This window comes from Peromyscus eremicus, chromosome 11 (assembly GCF_949786415.1).
Source record: "Peromyscus eremicus chromosome 11, PerEre_H2_v1, whole genome shotgun sequence".
Lineage (NCBI taxonomy): Eukaryota > Metazoa > Chordata > Mammalia > Rodentia > Cricetidae > Peromyscus > Peromyscus eremicus.
Genome location: NC_081427.1, coordinates 67,592,594 through 67,601,527, shown reverse-complemented (window position 1 = coordinate 67,601,527; position 8,934 = coordinate 67,592,594). Strand labels below are relative to the sequence as shown.

Genomic DNA, 8,934 nt, shown 5'->3' with positions numbered 1-8,934 from the left:
CTAGTGAAACTGTAATTCAATGAGGGGGCCATGTTCCAGTCTCAGCAAGCAGCAGAATTGGCAGCTTTGGCCATGTGGTTCTGGCTTTTGCAGTAAAGATATAAGAAGGGGCCTATGGAATTTGCCTCAGAGACTAAGGAAAGCTGCTAAGGCCAGACATGTGTCAGGGCTTTCCCTGAATGGAGCCTCGAGAGGCTATTGTTTGAAGATGTTAAGTTGAAGCCTGGATTACCTTGGTGCCCCAAAATGTTGGAGATGTCAGAGCCATGGGACAACTGCTGAGAAAAGCTGCTAACACGGAGTAGAACCAGACCAAGAGAAAGAAGTGTGCTGCAGTCAACAAAGCTGAAAGGAGTTGGAGATCTGAAGAGTGTTTTGACATTAGACATGGAGATGCAGAGTTTGCCCAGCTAGTTTTCTATCTTGTTTTAGTCCAGTATTTCCTCACTATGCTCCATTCCCTATGTTTTGGAATGATAATATATATCCTGTGCATATGTTGGAAGTATCTGATACACTTTTTGCTTTTGATTTTACAGGAGATTATAGTTAAGAGATTGCATGAATCTCAGAAAAGACTTTGAACTTTGGACTTTAAAACACTGTAGAGAATGTGAGAAACTATGGGAACTTTTGAAGTTGGTCTGAGTGCATTTTTGCATTATGACATGGCTACAAGCCTTTAGGGGCCAGGCAGTGGAATGTAGTGGTTTGAAAGGAAATGGTCCCCAAAGGGAGTGTACTATTAGGAGGTGTGGCCCTGTTGGAATAGGTGTGGTCTTGTTGGAGGAAGTGTGTCACTGTGGAGGTGGGCTTTGAGGTCTCATATATGCTCAAGATACTGCCCAGTGTCTCAGACCACTTCTTGTTACCTGCAAGATGTAGGACTCTCAGCACCATGTCTGCCTGCACACCACCATGTCCCAACATGAAGATAATGGACTAAACCTGTTAAGTGCAAGAGAGCTACCCTAATGAAATGTTTTCCTTTGTAAGAGTTGTCCTGGTCATGGTGTCTCTTCACAGCAATAGAAACCCTAACTAGGACAGGTATGTCCCTTGTATCCCTACTCTCTCCAAGACTTTTATAAGATGCCTTTCTTATTCTTCAGTTCTGGATATTTGATTCCATTTGTTTCTTATCATTCTCCCCTCATTTATTTTTCATTTTGTGCCTCTGTATTTCTGTGTTGTGCATATGTGTGTATACTTTGCATATTTGTGGGCACACAGGTGTGCATATAAGTTACCTGAGGTTGATGTCTAGATTCATCCTTCATTGCTCTTCTACCTTACTCACAGAGATCTGGTTTTGCAATCAAACTCAGCACTCACGGATATGACTTATCTTCCCAGCCAGTGTGCTCTAGGATCCTAGATCTCTACCTTCTGAGGCTAGAATTGCAGGCAAGCATAATTACCTACCTGCATTTACATCCATTCTCCTCATACTTTCACGGTAAGCATCCACTGAGCCATAACCCTTTCCCACACCTGCCAATCTGTTACTAAACATAGACTAGGATATTGGGGACTTAGGAACAACTTATAGGCACCTTTGTGTATATGGCTGGAGCACAAATCTAGGCAGGAGTCATTATGAATTATTAATGTTCAGGCAGAAAATTGCCATTCTTAAATGTCCGTGTGATGACAGTCTTGATCTGAGATCTCACTGTGCTTGTTAGTTAGGTTTCAAGATTTCTTTAGAAGGCAACCATTGATTTTAAACCAAGGCTGGGAGTTTCATGCTAATCCTGTGTGCCATGTGGATCTGTGTGTGCTTCTATACAAAGAGCCTTCCGTGTTCCACTGCTGCCGAAACTGCTTCACCAGAAAAACCACACGTGATCCTTGTTTAAAATCCAGATTTTTGGGGGTGGGGTTTTACTGTCACACTCATTGAGCCCGGATGTGTTTAAGGAGAACCCCAGTTTATCCTTAAAATCTGCCGAGATTGGTAACACAGTCTTCCGTCATCTGCCTGTTCCCACCCCCTGTCTGGGGCTTTGCTTCTTGAGTCTCTCTGGCTGGACAAATAGGAACATGCTAGTCTTTATGCGATCAGTCTCCATCTGAAAACATGGAGGGTTCCACTCTTTTTGCTTATTAATATGAAAGTTTCCACCTGCTTCTCAAGTTCCAGAAAGCCATCAGACTCTCTGACTCCCTGTTCTTGGTACTTTTATGAGTTCTTCCCTTTGTACTTATTTACTATTCCCCCCACAATGGTCTTTATAAAGAGATAAGGTAAACATGTATACTTGAAATACTCCCTTGAATCAAACCTCAATAATCACGCTTTGAAAAACTCTCCTGAGCTAGGCAATTGGAAATGTGCAACATGACAGATTGGATATGGGGATAAGGGAGATAGGGCAGTCTTGGGTAATCCTCAACTGACTGGCCTTATAAATTGGGCAAATTTTTATGTGTTGCACTGAGGAGAAGAAATGAAAAGGAAGAAACTGTTTTGCTAGGTAAAGATAATGCATTTAGTTTTTTACATGTCCAGTTTATATGAAAGCCAAAGGAAGAGCTCTGGTCAGGAAGCATCCCTCTGTGAGCCATTCAATCACTGATTCATTCATCAAATTGCTTTTATGAAGCACCTTTTAAATGTGTGTCAGGACACGGAAATGGAAATATCTTATGGAGGACAGAAACAAATATCAAGCAGGTATGATAAGGCATGGTAAGTACAATGACAGGCGACATTCAGAGTGCTATGGGAACTCATGGGAGGGCCACCAATCCCAGACCTCGGTGATCAAGGGAGGAGTTGACATTTAGGCTGCAATTTAAGGAGGAATTGGATGCACCTGGCCAAGGAGCCTAGAGAGGGAAGTTATTTCAAAAAGAATGAAGAGTTACTAGGAAGGCTGAGTCAAAGGGAAATGCTGCTGGAAATGTCTCCATCACCAGTTTCTGAGAGGAAGGAATTCAAGAGAGGGGGCTGGAAAGGCTCAGGTAGTGTAGAGTCTTATACACAAGGGGGCTTTAAATAATCATCCTCAAAGATTTGGAACTGGTTGTGGTGGTGTGGATGAGAATTGGCTCTTAGAGTTGAATACAAGTTGGTGGAACTGTTTTGAGAAGGAAAAGGTGTGTGCCATTTCCAGACACACACATTCTCTGTCTCTGTCTGTCAGCCTCCCTCTCTCTCTGTCTGTCTGCCTCTCTCTTTCTCTGCAAGGCAGCTGTTGTCTCAACATGTCAACGCCATGCCTGCCTGCCTGCTTCCATGCTCCCCTCCATGATGGTCACGGACTCACCGTTGGAAACTGAGCCATCTCCCAATGAAATGCTTTGTTTTACAAGTTGCCTTGGTCATGGCGCTTCTTTCCAACAACAGAAAAGCAAGTAAGACACGGGTGATAGATGATGTCATCAGCATCCTCTAACCTTTGGTCAGCATCAGAATCACCCATGAAACACATTTAAAATGTTCCGACTATACACAGCACAGTATATAATTTCCCTCAGTAAATTATCCCTTAAACCTCACAGTCTCGGAAAGTTAATTGATACTTCCAAAAGTGATGTTGCTGTTAAGAACTTACAGTAACTTAAGAATAGAGAGGAGGTTTCAGATGGAGTTTTAGGACAGGAAAATCTGAAAATGAGAAAAAGCAGCTGAAGAAATGGGCGGTAACTTCAAGATAGTACACATTGGGTTCCATTTCAACACAGCCATAGTGGGTATCACAAAGCAAACAAATAAAGACAAATGTTCACAATGATGCAGGATAAAGACAGTCTTTATACACTACTAGTAGAAATGCAAATAGGTTCTGTCATTATGGAAATCAGTAGTCTCTGTCTGTCTCTCTGTCTTTCTCTCTCTCTCTCTCTCTCTCTCTCTCTCTCTCTCTCTCTCTCTCTCTCTCTGTAGCACGCACACACACACACACACACACACACACACACACACACACACACACCTTAAAAATAAGCTACCATATGACCCAGATATACTTCTTCTGGATAAACACCCTAAACCATCAAATCACAGAAACATGTGCATACTCATGCTCATTCCAGCAATATGCCCATTAACCAAGACATGCAGCCAAACTACATGCCTATCACCAGAGGAATGGATAAAGAGAAGATGGCATATGTAAGCAATGGAGATATAGTCAGCCCTAAAAAGTAAAATTATGTTATTTGCTGGAAAATGGATGCGACTCAATTCCATTATACGGCGGAAGTTGAGAACCACATGATCTGTCCTCTGACCTCCACACTCAGGCTGTGACCGTCTTAAAGTATTTAGAAAACAGGGGTGACACTAGGGTCAAGAAGGAGACCAGTAAGAAAGGAGAAGAGGCTGGAGAAGAAAGGCAGGGTGTGGGGTGAGTATGGTCAGAGTACCTGACACCCTTGAAGAAACCGTTTGTATGAACCTAGCACTCTATACAATGCGTACATGCTAAGGAACTTTTCAGAGTATTCCTATAGAGCAGAGACTTGGAGGTGGTCAGTAACGTGTCATAGAACACACAGGAGTCTGAAAGGCCCTTGCAGCTCCTGTCCTCAGCTTGTGAGAGGGACAGACCTGTCAGCGAGATACTACACTGTGGATTTTGAGGTGCAGGTATTAACAGCGTCTGGAGCAGGGTTCCTTGGCTTGGATATTCTTGTCAGATAAAAGAGTGTCCTGAAAATGATCGGACACTTCTGTGGTAAACTGGAGTTTGGTTTCTAACTTCCAGAGAGTACGGAGGACTAATGGCAGAGTGTTCTGGAATGAATGTCTCCAGTGACCCTTCCCACTCTGCCTCCAGGGCCATCTCAGCCTTCGGGGTGGGCCAACTCTTCTGGAGAGTGTGTGTTCGTAGTTTCTTAAATTATCAAACTGTACGTAAAAGATGGAGACATGCTGTTATGCTGACCACTACTAGAAAACCGACAAAATGATTTGCTCTTCTGTTGCTTTTATTAATAACAGGATAGAGATTTTTCATTTCCAACTTTAAATTACCGTCTGTTCTTCATCTGGGGTGGGGGTTTTGAACCGACTTCTTAGATAATTTAGTGAAAACTAATCTTAATAATAGAAAATTTAAATAGAAAAGCTTATTAATAATTTTTATTATTTTATTTTCACATTTGACACTGTCCTAAGTTTCTACATACCTTATTTTCCTTAATCCCAGAGATATAAATGAATTAATTATTATGTTAACAATTATTGTCTGCCAACACACTGGTAATCTTCAGGTAAGTGTTACTATAATATTCTTTTGTTTTAATTTTAAGAAGTGTAAGCATGCCTAGGTTATTTCCAGGGAAACCCATTTGAGTTATTTAGCACTTTATTCAGATTTATAAATGGAGCTATTTTTAAAAGAAGAAAATTCAATTAAGGACTAAGATAAAGAATCAAATGAAAAATAAACATTTTGAAGTTCAGAAATTTTCTCATGAATATATGCAAAATTCCAATCATCTATATTTACAACAGAAATATTCACCTATGCCCTTCTTCACTCATGCTGTGGAAAAACAATTAGTTTGTCTGTATAATATAATTTAACAATCATTTGAGGGAAGCCATATCATCATCCGTATTAGAATAACAATACACTTTTCTGGTAGATTCATATCCTAACAGATTTTAAAGCTTTGATTCTAGAATTTGATTCTGAGTTTAAATTCTCTTTTATTAATTAATAGATATGTGTTTGTGGGCAAATCTCCTAACCTAGCAGATATTTGAAATTTTTTATGTGTAAAGTAGATCAAGTGTAACACTTACCTTACCAATTTGTACAAATTAGGTAAGATAATGTATATACACAGTGCAGATAATATACATAAACCTCTGTATAAAAATACTTCTAAAACTTTGCTTTAGATGTTTAACTGAATTTGTAGGGATAAGTTAGTGAATTTGTGTGGCTTGATCTGTTTGTGGAGCCCTTGGCAATGGGACCAGGACTTATCCCCAGGTCCATGAACTGGCTTTTTAGGCCCATTCCCTATGGTGGGATGCCTTGCTCAGCCTTGACCCAGGGGGTTTTAAGTCCTGCCCCAACTTGGTATACCAGTCAGTGTTGACTACCCAAGGTAGGCCTTACTCGCATGAGGAGTGAATGGGGGATGGGATGGGGGAGTAAGGGAGGGGACAAGAGAAGAGGAAGGAGGGGGAACAGTGGTTGGTATGTAAAATAAAAAATTTAAATAAAAAAAGAATTGAAAAAAATTTTAGAACAAATACCTTATACTTTAAACTAACCTGCTTTATAGGAGCTTTTACAATGGGCATCAGAAGTGACACTTGTTAAAATGAACTTCCTCCTCTACCGAATCTGAAATAGAACACAGTCTGCTCAGGAATTGTGCTGGGTGGCAGGCATGTTTCTTCCATGTCAGCAAATTCAAAAGAAGATGTCATTATTACCTTTAAGAAGCTTCTGATCCAGTTGGAAGAATGCACATTGACACTATAAGCAATGGAAAACTCATTTATGGACCACCAGAAGGAGAAAATGTATAAAGACTCCACTGGCCTGAAATAAAGATGATGGACCTGAACATTTTCCATGCTGATGGTTCTCTGCATGCTTGGCCAAGTGGGCTGTGTCTGAATAGTTGTCAAAAGTGTGATTTCAAACTTTCTTGTCTCACAATCCAACTCTATTCTATATTCTATTGTAACTCGAGCCTTATAAATTAGACAGATTTTACATTTATATAGTGACTTATGTGGAACCTCGCATATTTTCATACTTATTGTAAGAAATTATATTTATTCTTTCTTCAAAATAAATAGGAGAATCCACTGTGTCAAATGCTGCCAAAGAGACAGTGTATTATGTCGACATTAATTATTAGTGGAGTTTTATTAGGCAGTAACTCTGCTTTTGTTATACAACAAGAACATTTCCATTTGATTCTGTTAAATAGCTAAGTAAAGTGAATGGCTGTAATGGTAGCTTTATGCTTATAATTTCTTTCCAGATAGTTCCATAGATGACAGGGCTTAATTAGTGCTAATAAGCTATTCCTTGTGGACAAGGTCAGGACAAGACAGAATAACAATTCTTAAGCTTTGGTGTTTTTCTTTCCTTTGTCTCTATTGGGGGATTGAATCGAGGGCCTCGTGTATGCTGGTCAAGCACTCTGCCACTGAGCTACATCCACCAGCACTTGGGCGTTTAGACTTTAGTAATTATTGGTTGAGGGGAGGTGCTGCATGCCCACCTGCCCTCTCCAGGCTGGGGTTTGATCTGGTTTGATCTTGCATGGGTCTTATGAATGCTGTTGTAAACACTGTGAGTTCATATGTATAGCTGTCCGGCTGTGTCCCGAAGATGTCACTTCTTGCAGTTATGCTCTGCCTCTGCCTCTTAAATGTGCTCCGAGTCCTCTTTCACAATGGTCCCGAGCCCTGGGTGAAGGCGCTTTGACATAGATGTCCCATTTAGACTTGAGCTTTCCACAGTCTCCTATTCTCTGCACCTTGACAAGTTGTGGGTCTGTGTTAATTATTATCCACTGCAAATAGAAATTTCTAGTGAGGGTTGAGAGATGCTTTATTCTGTTGGTATAATGATATACTATTAAGAATTGGTTTGGTACAATTTCCATTTAGTAGAGAATAGCAGTAGTAGTACTACTAATAGTAGTAGGTTCTCCCCTACGGCCTATGACCCGTCTAGCCGTAGGATGTTGGCCTGATAATTGTGCGAGGTATGGGTTTCATTTTGTGGAGCAGGCCTTAAGCTGGTTATCCCCATGATTTTGGTGCCGCCAATGGGCATGGCTTTTACCAGACCACTCACTATTGTAGCTTGCAGGGCTCTCAGGTGGGGAAGACTGATGGTCACTTTTCTCCTCCAGCACCGTGAAAGCCAGCCAGTAGGGATGAAACTTCCAGTTCATATCAGATTGATTTCTCCTTGTTCCAGGACTCAAGTGTGCGATGTCTTAGCACGAACATCTTACCATGACATTCTTGAGGGACATTGAAGGTAGCCTGTGTAGTTTCTGGGAAAGGGAAAAATACAGTTTTTCTAAGAGTGTAACTCCGGGTACATTGACCTCACTCCAGTGGGAGGCTGCACATCCAGAAATGTATGAGCAGCACAAATTCGAGAAGATGGGTTAAGAAAGCAGCAGGGGCTGGAGAAATGGCCCAGCGGTCAAGAGCATTTGCTGCTTTTACCAAGGACTTGGGTTCAATTCCTAGCACACACAACAGGTGGCTCATGGTCACATCTAACTCCAGTTCTATGGGATCTGAGGCCCTCTTCTGGCCTCTGCAGGTACCAGGCATGCATACTTGTGGTGCATTTACATATACATGTATACACATATCACATACATTAAAAATAAATCTTTAATAAATAAAAAGTTTAAAAGTACACTAAGTTGGGTGAGTAGGAAAGGGAGAGTGTATCTGGGTGGAGTTGGAGGAGGGAATGTGATCAAAACACATCATACAAAATTCTCCAAGAACTAATACAGACATATATAATTGTAGAGAACTACTCAATAGTTTTTGTTGATGTAAGTATGCCAATTGATTTTTAAACCAGAAATTGAAATTAAGAACATAAAATATTCATTTAAAACTAAGAGGAATGAATAATACATATTTATATAAAATGGCTATCTTTCAAAGCAAACAAAAGATAATATGGAGAAAATAGAGGTTACAATTTATGTGTTACAATTCTTTTTAACATATTTACCTCAACTTAGGCTGTTTTAACAAACTTGTGGCCAAACTGCCCTCTAAATATTTATTTCTACACACATATCCAATGTTGCTTTCAACTTTAATAAGAGGAACTTGCTCTCTCGGTGAGTAGTGGTGATTGCAGAGGTGTATAACTGCTCAAGATGTTTGGAATAAGTAACAATTGAGTGCTTTCCTCCAAACAGGATTTTTACACTCCCTCAAATTCTCAGGGATCATCA

General features: G+C 40.5%; 1 long non-coding RNA gene across 1 annotated transcript; it reads left to right on the top strand.

Annotated features, from left to right (window-relative positions):
* Positions 1-425: 425 nt before the first annotated feature.
* LOC131921649 (uncharacterized) lies at positions 426-6,543 on the top strand. Its single transcript, XR_009382049.1, has 2 exons — positions 426-2,695; positions 6,256-6,543. It is a non-coding gene; the product is annotated as an uncharacterized LOC131921649 (long non-coding RNA).
* Positions 6,544-8,934: the final 2,391 nt, after the last annotated feature.